This window comes from Lithobates pipiens, unplaced genomic scaffold (genome assembly GCF_037356315.1).
Source record: "Lithobates pipiens isolate NorthernLeopardFrog02 unplaced genomic scaffold, aLitPip1_a1.2 Scaffold_30, whole genome shotgun sequence".
NCBI lineage: Eukaryota > Metazoa > Chordata > Amphibia > Anura > Ranidae > Lithobates > Lithobates pipiens.
Genome location: NW_027507791.1, coordinates 163,074,034 through 163,092,419, shown reverse-complemented (window position 1 = coordinate 163,092,419; position 18,386 = coordinate 163,074,034). Strand labels below are relative to the sequence as shown.

Sequence of the window (18,386 nt, the reverse complement as noted above, 5' to 3'; positions counted from 1 at the left end):
AAATTTTCGGTCTTTTTTCATTTATAGCGCAAAAAATAAAAACCCCAGAGGTGATCAAATACCACCAAAAGAAAGCTCTATTTGTGGGAAAAAAAGGACACAAAATTCATTTGGGTACAGTGTTGCATGACTGAGTAATTGTCATTCAAAGTGTGAGAGCACCGAAAGCTGAAAATTGGTCTGGGCAGGAAGGGTGTTTAAGTGCCCAGTAAGCAAGTGGTTAAAATGGATCGTCATCTTGCAAATATCTTACCAGAAGTACCTAAATTTGTTTATAGGAAGTCCCCAACTTTGAGAGACAGTTTGGCAAAAAATGTTCTTGATCCTCCAAAGAAACCTTTTTCTTTTTTTAAAGGAAAAGGTTTCTACCACTGTAAAAGGTGCTATGCATGCAGACATATTAGTGAAAATATTAAAAAGAAGTCATTTAGATCCACAACAACAGAGAAAGAATATCTGATAGAAGACTGTATCACCTGCCACACTGAAGGTGTAGTTTATTTATTAGAATGTCCTTGCCACATTCAGTATGTGGGAAGAACAAAAAGAAAACTATGGAAAAGACTTAGGGAACATGTTCAAAACATTAAGAAAGGTTTTGACAAACATAGTTTATCCAAACATTATGCAAAATTCCATAAAAAAGACCCTTCGTCATTAAAAATTTGCGGTATTCAAAAATATAAACCTCACTGGAGAGGTGATAATAAGGTGATTAAAATCAGTCAGGCTGAATCTCGGTGGATACATGAACTCCATACTCTTGCACCATTAGGACATAACGTAGAGTTCGATCTTAATTGTTTTATTTCCAATTTTTAATCTTGATATTTTTTAAAGTATCTGATTTTATATTTTTTATATTTTTTACATTATATATTTTTTACATAATATTTTATATGCGATTCATATTAATATATATACTCATTGGTACTGTATAGATTCTAATTATTATAGTTTATGGTGATTTATAAATATTTTAATAATATTCTGTATATATATATATAATATTTCATACAGTTTATATATTTATTTGGATGTCATTACTATAATATATATGTTAATAATACCATGGAGAAATTTAACATTTCACATGGTTGCTGCGATTATATATAGAGGGGGCTATAGGCTATGCGTTTTAACATATATTTTGTATTATTTTGTATTTTTTCTTCCATTTTCTATTCTGGATATAGTTCTAATATTTGAAGAGCAATTTTTAAATTAAACCACTAGATGTCGCTCTTCCTATAAGCCAGTACATATTACGGCTTAGTTTTAATATTCATCTATTTTCATATATTAGCCCATTGATTAAAAGAATAAGGGCACATGTAGTTATTATATATTTTTTATTTTTGTGATGTATTTAGCATACTGATTGAGAATTACATTAGATCGCGGAAGCACCGCCGTCTATAGTTGCTATGGCGACGGCGCTTACTGCATATAAACTCCGATGACACCAACTTCCTGTTACCCTTTGAAAAAGTCACGAGGTGTGACGCAACGCGTCAGGGAAGGAGTTTGGTGTCGCACATACCACTTCCGGTTACGGCCGAAACAGGAAGTTCACGTCTGCCGAGTGTATTCCTGTGTCTACTCTCATGTAAGTGTGGATATCTTTTATTAATAAATTGTTATTAGATTCTACACATGAAAGCCCCCCTTGTCTTCTTCCATTCCATACTTACTGGATACCTTTGGAGAAACTGGGAGAATAATAACTGCTAGCACACAGCAATATACAGCGATACACTAACAGCGGTAGAATACTGAGGCTGGATGGACAAGGACTCAGCAGCATTTTTACATACAGCGCCCTTTTACCATTTATTGGAGGTGAGAGGCTGGGGGAAATAGGTGGTGCACTTAATAGGCACTGAAGTTTGCAGTGGATTGGCACCTTTGGAAATCACTTCTACATTCTTTGCATGGACTTTGTGTTTTTTAAAAGTTTATAAACATTTATGCATGTTCTGTGGACAATCACTTGCTATTATTGCATTTTTGCACACAGCCACTGGATTGATATTATATATTTTTTTTTCTCACATATTTTTTAACTTTATTTGTATTCCTGTATTCACTTGGAATATGTATGCAGGGTTTTAATATTATTTATTGCACAATACATGCTTTATTCGCATTTTCACCATTTATCACTGTAGTGGAATAGTATCCCATTTGCACTATAGTCCCATTTGGACATTCCACCTTTTATTTATTTATATTTATGCATTTTTAGGTAGCGCCGCATCTATTTATTTAATTTTATCCACGTATTTTTGGTGTTGAGATCACCGTTTTTTTGCTGGCTGCTTCCTGTGTATGAAATTTATATTCATTTAGTCCTATAGTTAATTGCTAGGTGGAGCGCATTAGTATTTCTTTATATAATCACTTCAAGACTGTAACAGAATAAATTTGGAACAAGTTCAAGAGTATTTCAGACATACAATAAACGCACAATCTTGCTCATGGAGCTGCTGTTTTGTTTCAGACAAATTTAAATCTTCTATGAAATTAACTTTGCAATGTACATTAATCTGTTTACCTTTCCCAAAATAGCTTTACCCAAGTTGTAACTTTATAACCTTCAGGAATACTACTCACCAAGTATGCCTTTTGGTTCTGGAAACAAAATAGCAGTTCACATATACACACTCAGCGCAATTCATTCAGCGTAATACTTTTAAAGCAAAAGCAGTTATACAATCATACACAAAGTTTACACAATACATTTATCATCAGTCACCAGTTCTGTCCCGAACAGAACTAAAACTCTAGAGTACTCTGTAAATTTTTCTAGGTCACCAAAACCTATTCTTCTAAGGTCACCGAGACCTTTACAAGTGTCCCCAAAACACTATATGACCCCTAAGGTCATGACCGGTCAACTTATCTATACTTATGAGAGGTTCTATAACCCAACAGCAATCTCTGTGGGATGGAAGCCAAGTCACACACCTGACACCCGGACCCCGGCAAGTCAATTTCACTCAATAAGAATAGAATTCACTTACCGAGCCGTTAAAAGTAGCTTTCCAAGTCCATTAAGGGTAAATAAACATCCATCCCAGGACAAGCCCCCAGTGCTGAAAGGGTTAATCCTGTGTCTAGGGTGGTCCCTTCAACCTCTCAGACCTTAGATCCAATGTATTGTATAAATTCAGAGTACTCTGGAATCAATTCTCAAAGGACAAATAAAACCACACACACACCATGGCGTCCTTCGAGAACTAATTGTATTGAGTTATTACAAAGCGATTGATATAGTAAATTTTGCGTCACACAGAATAAGACATGCGCAGTAGACATCAAGACGATTACAGCTGGTTAAGACAAAACGCTATTGTTCTTTGTTCTAAGCTAGCTAAATTAATATGAGAAAAAGATAAGAGACAGTACATGATTTCTTTTGTAGCTAAAGCAATACTGAGAAAATGTGTGAAAGTTATAGATAAGTGTGTGAGAACAAATGAGTTAGAAGAATCTCATGTTGAGACAGTTATCTGAGAAGTTAAAGGGGTGTTCAAACTGTACATATTGTAAAATGGAAGTTTGTGAATATTAAGATGGCTGACAAAAACAAGATGGATGCTTAACATAACCTTTCAGTTGCCTCGCTGAGTCCTCCGCTCACAATGAGCCAGGCGGCGGGTCCAGCGACGTATCCTTTGTGGGCTTGCGAAATGAGCGGACTTTCTTCCGCGTGTGTGGGCGAGGCCGTTCATTTCAAAAGTAGGGCGGATAGTACGGCGGACTTAGTACGCCGTATTTGTCCACTGAAAAAGTGCAGTGTGTGGGCAAGTAGCCCGTTCGGAAAGTCCGATGGACAGTCTGGCAGGAAGTCAACCAGACTAAGTACGTCGGACAGACGGCTACGTGTGTACGCGGCTTAAATGCCTCTTCAGTGTTGTGAAGGGTGGCGGTCGATTCTTCCATCCGGAGAATATGATTGACTTTGGAATACCACAGCACCTTGGATGGGGGCTGAGGCTGCCTCCACAGTGTGGGAATGCAGGCCCGGGCGGCGTTCAGGAGTTGCATCGTGAGGGTTTTTTTGTATTTTCGAACAGGCTGTTCATTCAAATGTAGAAGGCACGCTGCTGGGTTGTCTGCGATATCTACATTTGTGAGAGTTTTTATCGTCCCGGTCACCTCCACCCAAAAGTTCCTCAAGGCCGGGCATGCCCAGAAAATGTGTCCCATGGTCTCCGTATCTGAATTGCACCTCCAACAAACATCCGGGATCGATCTATTCATTTTATTCAGAAGGTATGGGACTCTATACCAGCGTGAGACTATCTTGTATCCTGATTCTTGATATTGGTTTGCGATGGAAGCTTTATGTACTAAGGTCAGGATCTTCCCTATCTGTTGTGCGGTAAATGTGATGCCTAAGTCCCTCTACCATTTGTGGATAAATGGTGGGGTCGACTCCTCCTCCTGACTACTCAATAGGTTGTACAGGAGGGAGAGGGTGTGTCACACAGGTTACCTTTTGTGACAGATGGATTCATAGGGCGTCAGGTCTCTAGGAGTGTAGGGGGCCATTTCTATGGCCAGAAGAAAGTGACGAAGTTGATAAGCACTAAACAAGTCAAGCGGAGTTTCAGAAAGCTCAGCGACAGTTTGCGTGGTCGGGAGCCCTCCCGAGGGCCACACCTCTCCCAGACGCTGTTTCCCCACCACTGTCAACTGTCGCAGTTTCTTGTTGGTAAATCCCGGTGGGAAGTCTGGATTACCTATAACCGGAGTCATTGGTGACGGCAGGGGAGCAATGTGTGTGCAGCGGAACAACCTCCGCACAACAGCCAATGTAGCTCCCAATACGGGGTGATCTCTGAGGTCTTTTGGTAGGGAGGACAGGAGCCACGGGGAGGTCAATAGGGGAATGGATCCATCCTCAATCTCCATCTCCACCCACTGCTTGTGTGGGCCATTACAATGCCAATCAACGACTCTCGCTAGCAGAGTCGCTCTGTAGTATTGTCTCAGATCTGGGAGACCCAGACCCCCCTTGTCCTTTGGTCCGGCAAGCAATTGCAAACGGGCTCTGGGCGGTTTGCGCGCCCAAATAAAGTCCCGGAAGCAGCACCTGCAGTTGTCTGAAAAAAATTGGGGGTAACCGGATCGGTAATGTCTGGAACAAGTATAAGATCCGCGGGAGGGCCGTCATTTTGAATGCATTACAGCGTCCGAACCAGGTCAGTGTTAAAGCATGCCAGTTTCCCAAATCAGATTTCAGTCTATTCAGGAGAGGGACAAAATTAAGCGGGTACAATTGCGCCAAATCCGCTGCGATGTCAACGCCCAGGTAACGTATAGATTTTTCAGCTCAGTAGAATGGAAAAGCAGAGCGTAGCCTCTTGGCCTCACCATCCGGGACCGATATATTCAATACAGCTGACTTGGCGCAATTGATTTTATAGTTTGATAGGCTGCCGTATCGCCGGAGAGCCGCGAGTATATTGGGAAGCGAAATGTGTGGATTGGAGACGAAAAAAATTAGATCGTCAGCGTACGCCGCAATTTTGTGGTGTGCCGAGGGTTTGGATATGCCAGTAATATTCGGGTCATTCCGAACGTGACACATAAGTGGTTCCAGTGTCAGAATAAAAATTAGGGGAGACAGAGGGCACCCCTGCCTCCTCCCATTAGGGATGGGGAAAGAGTCCGAGCACCACTCGTTCACCCGTACCGCTGCCGACGGCGTGGAGTAAAGCGACATTACCCAGCTCATCATGTTGGGGCCAAGACCTATATGTTCCAGGGTGGCCTGCATAAAGTGCCAGGCCACCCTGTCAAAGGCCTTCTCCGCGTCCGTTGACTACAAAAGCAAGGGCCTTCCCTGTACATGCGCCGCATGGATTAAATTGAGGACTTGGGCCGTATTGTCTCTAGCTTCCAACTTATTTTTTATTTTTTTGCTTGTTTCCCAAGGTGACCATCTTGCCGTTTGTCAAGGGGGTTGAAAGTGCCTGAAGAGATTGCCTAAGGGCACATCACCCTGAAAGCACCCGATCTCGTTTGATGTTGGAGGCTATGACGAGTCGGGCCTTGTTAGTACCTGGATGGGAGACCGCCTGGGAATACCAGGTGTCGTAGACTTCTTTTTATGTTGTTGGCGTTGACCTGTTTTTTTTTCGCTTGTTTCCCAAAGTGACCATCTTGGTGTTTGTCAAGAGGGTTGAGAGTGCCTAAAGAGATTTCCTATGGCCACATCACTCTGAAAGCACCCAATCTCGTCTGATCTTGGAGGCTAAGAAGAGTCGGGCCTGGTTAGTACCTGGACGAGAGACCACCTGGGAATACCAGTTATTGTAGGCTTCTTTTTATGTTGTTGGCATTGATTCGTTTTTTTTTCTCGCTTGTTTCCCAAGGTGACCATCTTGGCATTTGTCAAGAGGGTTGAGAGTGCCCAAAGAGATCGCTTACAGCAGCATCACCCTGAAAGAGCCCTATCTCTTCTCTTCTCTGAGGCTAAGAAGGGTTGGGCCTAGTTAGTACCTGGATGGGAGATGGCGTTGGAATACCAGGTGCCGTATTCTTCTTTTTATGTTGTTGACATTGACCTGTTTTTTATTCGCTTGTATCTCAAGGTGACTATTTTGGCATTTGTCAAGAGGGTTGAGAGTGCACAAAGAGATAATAACCCTGAAAGCGCCCGATCTCCTCTGATCTCAGAGGCTAAACAGGATTGGGCCTTGCTAGTACCTGGATTGGAGACCACCTGGGAATACTAGGTGCTGTAGGCTTCTTTTTATGTTGTTGGCCTTGACCTGTTTTTTTTTCACTTTTTTCCCAAGGTGACCATCTTGGCGTTTGTCAAGAGGGTTGAGAGTGCCGGAAGAGATCACCTACGGCCCCATCACCCTGAAAGCGCCCAATCTCGTCTGATCTCAGAGGCTAAACAGTGTCGGGCCTGGTTAGTACCTGGATGGGAGACCGCCTGGGAATACCAGGTGCCATAGGCTTCTTTTTATGTTGTTGGCTTTGACCTGTTTTTTTCGCTTGTTTCTCAAGGCGACCATCTTGGCGTTTGTCAAGAGGGTTGGGCGTGTCTTGAAGAGAACTCTTACGGCCACATCACCCTGAAAGCACCCGATCTCATCTGATTTCAGAGGCTAAGCAGCATCAGGCCTGGTTAGTACCTGAATGGGAGACTGTCTGGGAAGACCAGGTGCCATAGAAGGATCTGGCCTGGTTAGTGTCTTGATTGGGAGATCGCCTGGGAATACCGGATGCTGTAGGCTTCTTTTTATGTTGATGGCTTTGACCTGTTTTTTTTTAGCTTGTTTCCCAAGGTGACCATCTTGGCCTTTGTCAAGAGGCTTCAGAGTGCCCAAAGAGAGTGCCTATGGCCAAATCACCCTGAGAGAGCCCAATCTCATCTGATCTCGGAGGCTAAGCAGCAATGGGCCTGGTTAATACCTGGATGGGAGACAGCCTGGGAATACCAGGTGCCGTAGGCTTCTCATTATGTTGTCGGTGTTGACCTGTTTTTTTTCCCTTGTTTCCCAAGTTGACCATCTTGGCATTTGTCAAGAGGGTTGAGAGAACACAAAGGAATTGCCTCTGGGCACAACGCCCTGAAAGTGCCCAATCTCGTCTGGTCTCAGAGGCTAAGCAGGGTTGGGCCTGGTTTGTACCTGGATGGGAGACTGCCTGGGTTTTCCAGATGCCGCAGGCTTCTTTTTATGTTGAAAATACTGTATACAGGAAAAAGGGGGGGAGAGAAAACAGGGGATTTTTCAACGGTGCAGCTTATAGAAAAAACAAAAAATTGTAAAAATTCATAGAGTTTTATTTCAATATATTAAAAATATTTTATATAAACATTAATAAAAAATACACAAAATGTACAGGAAATACATAGCTATTGGGTATAGGGGATCCTGAAAGTATTTGTAGGTAAAATAATCGCACTTCTTCCCAACATGTTTCGCAATGTGCTTCTTCAGGGGAATGTGCAGCCAAGTTCAAAAATCTGAACAACGCAACCCAGGAGCCGATCAGAAGGTGAAATAAGTTGTGGAAGCTAAGGGAATAGGATCAAATAGAAACCCCCCAGGCTCAATTGAGGACACAGATGGACGTAAGCAGGCGCTGCAAGAGTAATAGAAGATTGGATAGTTTATCCCTGTAGTAATATTGATGCAATAAATGTGCAACGAATCACAATGAGCAAATTAGCCAATTCATTACACTGCTCTTTGTAAGCTAGTGAGTGCAGCGCTTTGCTGCCCCTCAATGTTTACTGAACCAAAGCGCAGAGATCCAGCGTCACAACGATGCCTGTATTGTACCTGTAGTGTCACTTTCTAAATTCTGTCCGTCGTACTCGCATTTCGGCGGACAATCCGCCCGTGTGTGTGCCAGTCCGCCGTACTTTTGAAATAAGCGGACTTTTCCCGCCCGGAGAAAAGTCTGCTCATTTCGAGCGGGTATCCAGGTAGGCGGGGCCCGCGAAGGAGACGTCGCTGGCCCCACCGCCTGGTATGGACTTAAAGGGGAACCCCAACGCCGAAAAAAATCGGCGTGGGGTCCCCCCCAAGTCCACAACAGACCCTTGTCCGAGCACGCTACCCGGCCGGCCAGGAAAGGAGGGGCGAGCGAGCGCCCCCCCTCCTGAGCCTTACCAGGCCGCTTGCCCTCAACATGGGGGGTGCCTTGGGGAAGGGGGGCCACGCGGCCCCCCCACCCCAAAGCACCTTGTCCCCATGTTGATGAGGACAAGGGCCTCTTCCCGACAACCCTGGCCGTTGGTTGTCGGGATCTGCGGGCGGGGGGCTTATCGGAATCCGGGAGCCCCCTTTAATAAGGGGGCCCCCGGATACCGGCCCCCCACCCTATGTGAATGAGTATGGGGTACAATGTACCCCTATCCATTCACCTGTTAAATAAAAGTAGAAAAAAAAACACAACACACGAGATAAAATACTTTATTGCACAGCTCCGGGGGTCTTCCGTCTTCGGGGGTCTTCTCGCCGGACTCCTCCGCTATCTTCTTGTAGCTCTTTTGCTAGCGGAAGAGTCCGGCTTTCTTCCTCGCCGCCGGCCTCTTCTCCCAACTTCGGGGGTCTTGTCCCCCTCTTCGGTTCTTCTGCCGGGCCACCGCGTCTTCTTATAGCTCTTTTACAGGCGGTGGCCCGGGTCTTCTGTCGCCGCCGCCGCCGCCGCCGCCTTCCGTTCTTCTTCTTCTCCTTCTTCTCCAGGAGATGGGGGCAAGGTGCTTTGGGGTGGGGGGGCCGCGTGGCCCCCCCTTCCCCAAGGCACCCCCCATGTTGAGGGCACGCAGCCTGGTACGGCTCAGGAGGGGGGGGGCGCTTGCTCGCCCCTCCTTTCCTGGCCGGCCGGGTAGCGTGCTCGGACAAGGGTCTGTTGTGGACTTGGGGGGGACCCCCACGCTGATTTTTTTCGGCGTTGGGGTTCCCCTTTAAGCCCATACCAGGCGGTGGGGCCAGCGACGTCTCCTTCGCGGGCCCCGCCTACCTGGAGACGCGCTCGAAATGAGCGGACTTTCCTCCGCGTGTGTGGGCGAGTCCGTTCATTTCAAAAGTAGGGCGGATAGTACGGCGGACTTAGTACGCCGTATTAGTCCGCTCAAAAAGTGCCGTGTGTGGGCAAGTAGCACGTTCGGAAATTCCGACGGACAGTCTGGCGTACTTTTCCGCCAGACTAAGTACGTCATACAGTCCGCCCGTGTGTACGCGGCATAAGAAGGGTTCAGCCTAGTTAGTACTTGTATGGGAGACGGCCTTGGAATACCAGGTGCCGTATTCTTCTTTTTATGTTGTTGGCGTTGTCCTTTTTTTTTTCGCTTGTTTCCCAGGGTGACTATCTTGGCATTTTTCAAGAGGGTTGAGAGTGCCCAAAGAGATTGCCTATGGGCACATCACCCTGAAAGCGCTCAATCTCCTCTGATCTCAGAGGCTAGAAAGGGTCGCGCCTTGTTAATACCTGGATGGGAGACCACCTGGGAATACTAGGTGCTGTAGGCTTCTCTTAATGTTGTTGGCGTTGACTTGTGTTTTTTGTTTGTTTCCCAAGGTGACCATCTTGCCGTTTGTCAAGAGGGTTGAGCGTGCCTGAAAAAATCTACTATGGCCGCATCACCCTGAAAGAGCCAAATCTCATTTGATCTCAGAGGCTAAGCAGGGTTGGAACCTGGTTAGAACCTGGATGGGAGACTGCCTGGGATTTCTCGATGCCATAGGCTTTTTTTTTTAAGTTCTTGGCATTGACTTATTTTTTTTTGACCATCTTGGTGTTTGTCAAGAGGGTTGAAAGTGCCTGAAGAGATTGCCTACGGGCACATCACCCTGAAAGCACCCAATTTCGTTTGATGCTGTCGGCTAAGAAGAGTCGGGCCTTGTTAGTACCTGGATGGGAGACCGCCTGGGAATACCAGGTGTCGTAGGCTTCTTTTTATGTTGTTGGCTTTGACCTGTTTTTTTTTCCGCTTGTTTCCCAAGGTGACCATCTTGGTGTTTGTCAAGAGGGTTGAGAGTGCCTGAAGAGATTGCCTATGGCCACATGACTCTGAAAGCACCCAATCTCGTCTGATCTTGGAGGCTAAGAAGAGTCGGGCCTGGTTAGTACCTCGATGGGAGACCACCTGGGAATAATAGGCTTTTTTTTTAAGTTGTTGGCATTGACTTATTTTTTTTTTTTATTCTTTTATTAAGTATAAGTAGAACAACATAAATATAACAGTCAACCATACAGCATGACCCAGGGTCACAATTACATGGTAACAAAAAATAGGCAGCCAAATAACTCTGGGTTCTCAGAGGGGAGTCCTACAGTTTCATGCAGAAAAGCGAGAAACCCCACCTCCGACATGTAGTACAGTATAACTAGTGCAGCTCCGTTCGGACAAATGTAATCATGGAGAACAACTGTGACCACAGCGAGCCAGCTTATCATGACCTATGTGAACCAGAGTAAAATATGAGCCAGTCGTGTCCAGAACCCTGGGGTTCTTCTGGGTCCCGAAGGCTAGTAAGGTGACAAGGCATAGTCAAAAGGGAGGACGGGGGGAGAAGAGAGTGCAAAGACGGAGAGAGAGGAGGGGGGGGGGGATGGCGTCGGGGAAAAAAAGAAAAATAAAGACAAAAAGGGAGGGGGGGGGAATGCCACCCAGGGCAGACATGGCCTATGTAGGTAAACGTTAGATGTTCAGTCGTTTTCTGGGACAGGGACGCTGCTCACCTCCCGAATGTAGTCTCGAGTACCAGTAAAATACCTCCAGGGCCTCCATGTAACACTAAATGTCTCTTCAGTGTTGTGAAGGGTGGCGGTCAATCCTTCCATCCGGAGAATATGATTGACTTTGGAATACCACAGCACCTTGGATGGGGTTGAGGCTGCCTCCACAGTGTGGGAATGCAGGCCCGGGCGGCGTTCAGAAGTTGCATCGTGAGGGTTTTTTTGTATTTTCGAACAGGCTGTTCGGTCAAGTGTAGAAGGCACGCTGCTGGGTTGCCTGCGATATCTACATTTGTGAGAGTTTTTATCGTCCCAGTCACCTCCACCCAAAAGTTCCTCAAGGCCGGGCATGCCCAGAAAATGTGTCCGATGGTGCCCGTATCTGAATTGCACCTCCAACAAACATCCAGGATCGATCTATTAATTTTATTCAGGAGGTATGGGACTCTATACCAGCGTGAGACTATCTTGTATCCTGATTCTTGATATTGATAAATGGTGGGCTCGACTCCTCCTCCTGACTACTCAATAGGTTGTTCAGGAGGGAGAGGGTGTGTCGCACAGGTTCCCTTTTGTGACAGATGGATTCATAGGGCATCAGGTCTCTAGGAGTGTAGGGGGCCCGTTGTATGGCCAGAAGAAAGTGATGAAGTTGATAAGCACTAAACAAGTCAAGCGGAGGGTCAGAAAGCTCGGCGACAGTTTGCGTGGTCGGGAGCCCTCCCGAGGGCCACACCTCTCCCAGACGCTGTTTCCCCACCACTGTCAACTGTCACAGTTTCTTGTTGGTAAATCCCGGTGGGAAGTCTGGATTACCTATAACCGGAGTCATTGGTGACAGCAGGGGAGCAATGTGTGTGCAGCGGAACAACCTCCGCACAACAGCCAACGTAGCTCCCACTACGGGGTGATCTCTGAGGTCTTTTGGTAGGGAGGACAGGAGCCACGGGGAGGTCAATAGGGGAATGGATTCATCCTCAATCTCCATCTCCACCCACTGCTTGTGTGGGCCATTACAATGCCAATCAACGACTCTCGCTAGCAGAGTCGCTCTGTAGTATTTTTTTTTTTTTCAAAATATTTTATTGTAAATAAGAAATAAGAAACAGGGTAACATGCGTTCATAGTCACATATGTTGTAAGCAGTTTAGAATATAGAAATACCAAATATTAATCAAAAGAGATCAGCGGTACCACCTAATGTATAACAATACTGTAGTGTCTGTAACGAGAGCATTATGTATCTATGCATTATATTTTGACTAACTATAAATTCAGCAAGTTTTGACAAATAGTACCAAGAGGTGGGGTCGGCGTGAGAGGACCACTATCGTGGAGCTCACATGTTGAGGGGCTCCAACAAAGCCCAGCATATGGAGTGTAAAAAACATCATATACGGGGAATAACCTACAATAGAAAGCCCCTTCATCAGTTATAATAGACCTCAGTGGAGAGTAGGAGAAAGGGCGGATAGTCAGCCTTTGACAGCCAGAGAAATTCGAGGATCCCCTAAAGGTAGTCAGGGCTACTGCACCGTGGAGCAGAATAGACTAACGGACATCTCCATAAGGACCACGACCTTCAATTGTTAAATAACTCGCTCTGTAGTATTGTCCTTTGGTCTGGCAAGCAATTGCAAACAGGCTATGGGCGGTTTGTGCGCCCAAATAAAGTCCCGGAGCAGCACCTGCAGTTGTCTGAAAAAAATTGGGGGTAACCGGATCGGTAATGTCTGGAACAAGTATAAGATCCGCGGGAGGGCCTTTATTTTGAATGCATTACAGCGCCCTATCCAGGTCAGTGTTAAAGCATGCCAGTTTCCCAAATCAGATTTCAGTCTATTCAGGACAGGCACCACTCGTTCACCAGTACCACTGCCGACGGCGTTCAGTAAAGCGACATTACCCAGCTCACCATGTTGGGGCCAAGACCTATATGTTCCAGGGTGGCCTGCATAAAGTGCCAGGCCACCCTGTCAAAGGCCTTCTCCGCATCCGTTGACAACATAAGCAAGGGCCTTCCCTCTACATGCGCTGCATGGATTAAATTGAGGACTCGAGCCGTATTGTCTCTAGCTTCCGACTTATTTTTTATTTTTTTGCTTGTTTCCCAAGGTGACCATCTTGGCGTTTGTCAAGGGGGTTGAAAGTGCCTGAAGAGATTGCCTACGGGCACATCACCCTGAAAGCACCCGATCTCGTTTGATGTTGGAGGCTAAGAAGAGTCGGGCCTTGTTAGTGCCTGGATGGGAGACCGCCTGGGAATACCAGGTGTCGTAGACTTCTTTTTATGTTGTTGGCGTTGACCTGTTTTTTTTCTCGCTTGTTTCCCAAAGTGACCATCTTGGTGTATGTCAAGAGGGTTGAGAGTGCCTGAAGAGATTGCCTATGGCCACATCACTCTGAAAGCACCCAATCTCGTCTGATCTTGGAGGCTAAGAAGAGTCGGGCCTGGTTAGTATCTGGACGAGAGACCACCTGGGAATACCAGTTATTGTAGGCTTCTTTTTATGTTGTTGGCATTGATTCGTTTTTTTTCTCGCTTGTTTCCCAAGGTGACAATCTTGGCATTTGTCAAGAGGGTTGAGAGTGCCCAAAGAGTTCGCTTACAGCAGCATCACCCTGAAAGAGCCCTATCTCTTCTCATCTCTGACGCCAAGAAGGGTTGGGCCTAGTTAATCCCTGGATGGGAGATGGCTTTGGAATACCAGGTGCTGTAGTCTTCTTTTTATGTTGTTGACATTGACCTTTTTTTTTTTTTTCGCTTGTTTCCCAAGGTGACTATCTTGGCATTTGTCAAGAGGGTTGGGAGTGCCCAAAGAGATTGCCTATGGGCACATAAGCCTGAAAGCGCCCGATCTCCTCTGATCTCAGAGGCTAAACAGGGTCGGGCCTTGCTAGTACCTGGATTGGAGACCACCTGGGAATACTAGGTTCTGTAGGCTTCTTTTTATGTTGTTGGAGTTGACTTGTTTTTTTTTTGTTTGTTTACCAAGGTGACCATCTTGGTGTTTGTCAAGGAGTTTAGAGTGCCTGAAGAGCTCGCCTATGGCCACATAACCCTGAAAGCACCAGATCTCGTCTGATCTCAGAGACTAAACAGGGTCGGGCCTTGTTAATACCTGGATGGGAGACCACCTGGGAATACTAGGTGCTGTAGACTTCTTCTTATGTTGTTGGCGTTGACTTGTTTTTTTTGTTTGTTTCCCAAGGTGACCATCTTGGCGTTAGTCAAGAGGGTTGAGAGTGCCTGAAGAAATCTCCTACGGCCACATCACCCTGAAAGAGCCCAATCTCATCTGATCTCAGAGGCTAAGCAGGGTTGGGACCAGTTTAGTACCTGGATGGGAGACCGCCTGGGATTTCCAGATGCCGTAGACTTCTTTTTAGTGTTGAAAATATTTTTATTAAGACATGTCAAATAAAAAAAAACAATAAACAGTAACCATCATGAGGCATATGCAGACAGAAACAGTAACTGAGGTACAATTACAGGAGACCGGCTAACGACAAACGGCCACAGCCGGTCCCTGACAGCAGGCTTGGAGAGTAGAAAAGACGGCCTGTGCTCCGATCCCTAAGGTCACAGTAGGGAGAAGCACCCATGGGTTACTACATGATGCAGTTTTTAGACAAGATCATAAAAAAAAGAAAGAACAGAAAGGAAGAGAGGAGAGAAAGGAGCAAAGTAAAGAGGAGCAAGGCAGTGTAGGGGAAAGCTAAATAGCAGAAGAAGAGGAAGAAAAAAGGGGGAGGAAGGGGGGAGGGGGGAAGGAATTTGGGTAGGGGGGGTAGGGTAAGGGAGAGCCCACAGCGTCCTCATGCGTTTAGGATTTGGTTCATTAAAGTGTCAGAAGAAGAGAAGCGGAGCCAGATTGACCACTGAGAAACAAATTTGGTGTAAGTGTCATTGTCCAGTGCCAACATCTCCTCCATTCTCATGGTGTCATTCATAATCGATAAGACTTCTTTTTATGTTTTTGCCGTTGACCTATTTTTTTCCGCTTGTTCCCAAGGTGACCATCTTGGCGTTTGTCAAGAGAGTTGAGAGTGCCTGAAGATATTGGCTACGGCCACATCACCCTGAATCTGTTCCATCTCATCTGATCTTGGAGGCTAAGCAGGGTCGGGCCTGGTTAATGCCTGGATGGGAGACCGCCTGGGAATACCAGGTGTCATAGGCTTCTTTTTTTTTTCAAATATAATTTTTTCTCCAAACAAGGGAAGACGGTCCCCTGAGTACATAATGCAACAGAGAAATACAGAGCAAAAAGCAGCTGAACAATACTTGATACAGGTATATTCACAACTGTGAGTCTGCCTTCCATCAATCACAATGATTCGAGGCACGGATAAAGTACTGTACCAAGATCCAGGGTCACACATACCCCAGGTCCCTCCGGCATAATCCATCCAGAGGGGGTTTGGGGCCGTCATTCCCAATTTTCCACTTTTTCCAAAAGAGAGAGGGGGTGGAGGGGGTGAGAGATAGGGGAGGAAGGCAGAAAAGAGAAGGGGTGAAAGATCAGGAAAGGAGAAGAGGGAACGAGACACGATGGCAGCCACTGTCCAAGGGGCCAGTCAAGGAAAGCTCAGAGCACTAAGGCGATAGCAGGCGACATCCTTCCAGCGAGAATATAAAGGTATTCCAGATGTCCCAGGTTTGTTTAAAAAATTCTTGTTTACCTTGTGATGTGAGGATCAAGTCCTCCATTTTTTTTAATGTCCTCTATTTTCCTAAGCCAGTGAGTAATGAAAGGGGGGGAACATTTTTTCCAATAGAGAGGGATGCAGGATTTCCCCGCATTTATCACATGCCGTAAAATTGATTTTTTTGTACTTCTTAATGGGAATCTGTGAATGGTGCAAGAGAAAGAATGCAGCCTCTTCCTGGATGGAGAAGTCTGTGAATTTTTGTGTTATGCATCGGATCTCTGTCCAGAAGTCCACCAAGCTGGGGCAGGACCAAAAAATGTGGAGCAACGTGCCCTCTTCTTCTCCACACCTCCAGCATATGTTCGAGGAAGAGGGGAAACATTTATGCAGCTTTGATGGTGTCAAATACCACCTGGTGAGAAGTTTAAAATTAGTCTCCTGTATCTTCGTGCACAGCGAGGTTTTGAGAGCCAAAGTGATAATGCGTTGTCTCTGTGCTGGGGAAAACGAGCAATTATGGTCCTTTTCCCAGTTGGACAGACAGGTTAAGTGTGGGTAATCTGTTTGAGAGAGAATGTGTGCCAAAGGGCCTTCGCTCCTGCATAGAGTCTCAAACTCCGTCTGAGGGCGGGCAAACGTTTGAGGATTGGGGATGGAATGGAGAAAATGATGTCATTGCGCCGCTCTCCAAAAAGGCAGTTGTTAAAGCCCTGTCGGATCTGTTAGGGTTGAGAAAGAAGGCCATTTTCCATCAATTACGAATTTAGACGCATTGTCTAGATTTAAATTTCTAAGTGGGTCCCCGGTTCAAAGTTCGGATGGCCACGTATAGGGATGGGGGGAAGTCAAAGACGTGAGTGTGTTTTGGGTAGCGATCAGGTGACTGACTTTCAACTAAGCCCCTATAGTGGGATGTGACGTCAATTCTGTGGGTAAACAATTATAGCACCACATGGCGTTTCTTAGCGGAATTCGGGAGTGAGCTTAGAAAGTTTGTTTCGATTCCAGTCCAATACATGCCCCAGATGGGAGGCCAGGTAGTAGCGTCACAAGTCAGGGAGAACCAACCCTCCCTGTTGTTTAGACAATGTCAGCTGTGACCGCTTAAGTCTGGGATTTTGGTGGGCCCAGTTAAATTGAGTGAGCAAGGATTGAGCTTGCTTAAAAAACGGGACTGGAATCTGGATCAGGAGAGCTTGGAAAAGTTAGGTAAGTTTAGGGAGTATGTTCATTTTAATGAGATTGCATCTCCTGAACCAGGAATGGAGGCCAGAATGCCACCCGTGAAGCAAACTGCGAATCTTAGTGACAAGGGGTGGGGGGAAGTTTTAAGGGCTGTATGGGTCCATTTAAATCGAAAATTGGACTGCAAGTCTAGTAACGTTTGCGGGGGGACTGCAACCCCCATGGCCTCTGATTTCAAGAAGTATCCCGTATATCTGGAATTCCCGAAGGAGATTTCGCAAGGAAACTGGGATTCGTCAGCGAGAACAGCATGTCATCCACGTAGGCAGATATCTTGCACTCAATAGTATCCATTTGGAGTCCCGTTATGTCTGAGTTTTGTCGAATTGTGGAGAGAAAGGGTTCCAATGACAGGGGTGACAGGGGGCAACCCTGTCTGGTCCCATTCCCGATGTCAAGGGGAGATGAGAGCACCCCATTCGCTTTGACTTGAGCTGAAGGGCATGAGTATATCTTACTTATCCATGCCAGCATCCGTTCACTCAGACCTATATGGCGAAGGACCAAGAACATGAATGTCCATTTGACCCGATCAAAAGCCTTCTCGGCATCAGTACTCACGAAAAGACAAGGGGTCCCAGATGACTTTGCTTTATGGACCAGGGTAAGCACCTTAATGGTGTTGTCCCTATATTCCCTGGTGGGAATAAAACCTAACTGGTCAATATGTATAAGGGACTGCAAGTGATGTGCCAATCACGTGGCAAGGATTTTAGAGAATAGTTTTAGGACTGAATTTAGGAGGGAAATGGGTCTGTAGCTCCCACATAGGCCCGGGTCTTTGCCCTCCTTAGGTATCAACAAGATGTGGACTCTAAGGGAAAACTCTTCAGGAAAATCCCCATTCGAGCCCAGAGTATTAAATAAATTCATCAAGCTTGGGCCGAGAATAGGGAGGAAGGTCTTATAGTATTGTGCGGTATATCCATCAGGGCCCAGAGCCTTACACACCTTCGGAGGTCCCACGGCCGTCTGGACTTCTTCCAGTGTGATCGGGTCCTCCAAGTACTCCCGTGAGTCCGATGAGAGGGTTGGTAGACCATAACCGGTTACATATCTGTCTATATTGTCCTGTCCGGACCCTGAATCGGGCAGGTTGTAGAGATCAGAGTAACATTTTTCAAAGACTTTGGCTATTTGGGTTGGGGTAGAGGCCCTCTGGCCATTCTCATCTATCAACTGGGGTATGTAAGAGGCAGATTTCAACTCCTTTACCGACCTGGCTAAGATTTTTCTGCATTTGTCCCCTGACTCCTACGTCAGTT

At 46.0% G+C, this 18,386-nt stretch overlaps 8 pseudogenes; all 8 read left to right on the top strand.

Annotated features, from left to right (window-relative positions):
* Window positions 1-6,217: 6,217 nt before the first annotated feature.
* On the top strand, window positions 6,218-6,336 carry LOC143949052 (5S ribosomal RNA; annotated as a pseudogene).
* A 528-nt stretch (window positions 6,337-6,864) lies between these two features.
* Window positions 6,865-6,983, top strand: LOC143948358 (5S ribosomal RNA; annotated as a pseudogene).
* Window positions 6,984-7,082: 99 nt separating this feature from the next.
* On the top strand, window positions 7,083-7,201 carry LOC143949973 (5S ribosomal RNA; annotated as a pseudogene).
* A 161-nt stretch (window positions 7,202-7,362) lies between these two features.
* Window positions 7,363-7,481, top strand: LOC143949587 (5S ribosomal RNA; annotated as a pseudogene).
* Window positions 7,482-13,604: 6,123 nt separating this feature from the next.
* On the top strand, window positions 13,605-13,723 carry LOC143949147 (5S ribosomal RNA; annotated as a pseudogene).
* A 541-nt stretch (window positions 13,724-14,264) lies between these two features.
* LOC143948946 (5S ribosomal RNA) lies at window positions 14,265-14,383 on the top strand (annotated as a pseudogene).
* Window positions 14,384-14,481: 98 nt separating this feature from the next.
* On the top strand, window positions 14,482-14,601 carry LOC143950102 (5S ribosomal RNA; annotated as a pseudogene).
* Window positions 14,602-15,285: 684 nt separating this feature from the next.
* LOC143950082 (5S ribosomal RNA) lies at window positions 15,286-15,404 on the top strand (annotated as a pseudogene).
* Window positions 15,405-18,386: the final 2,982 nt, after the last annotated feature.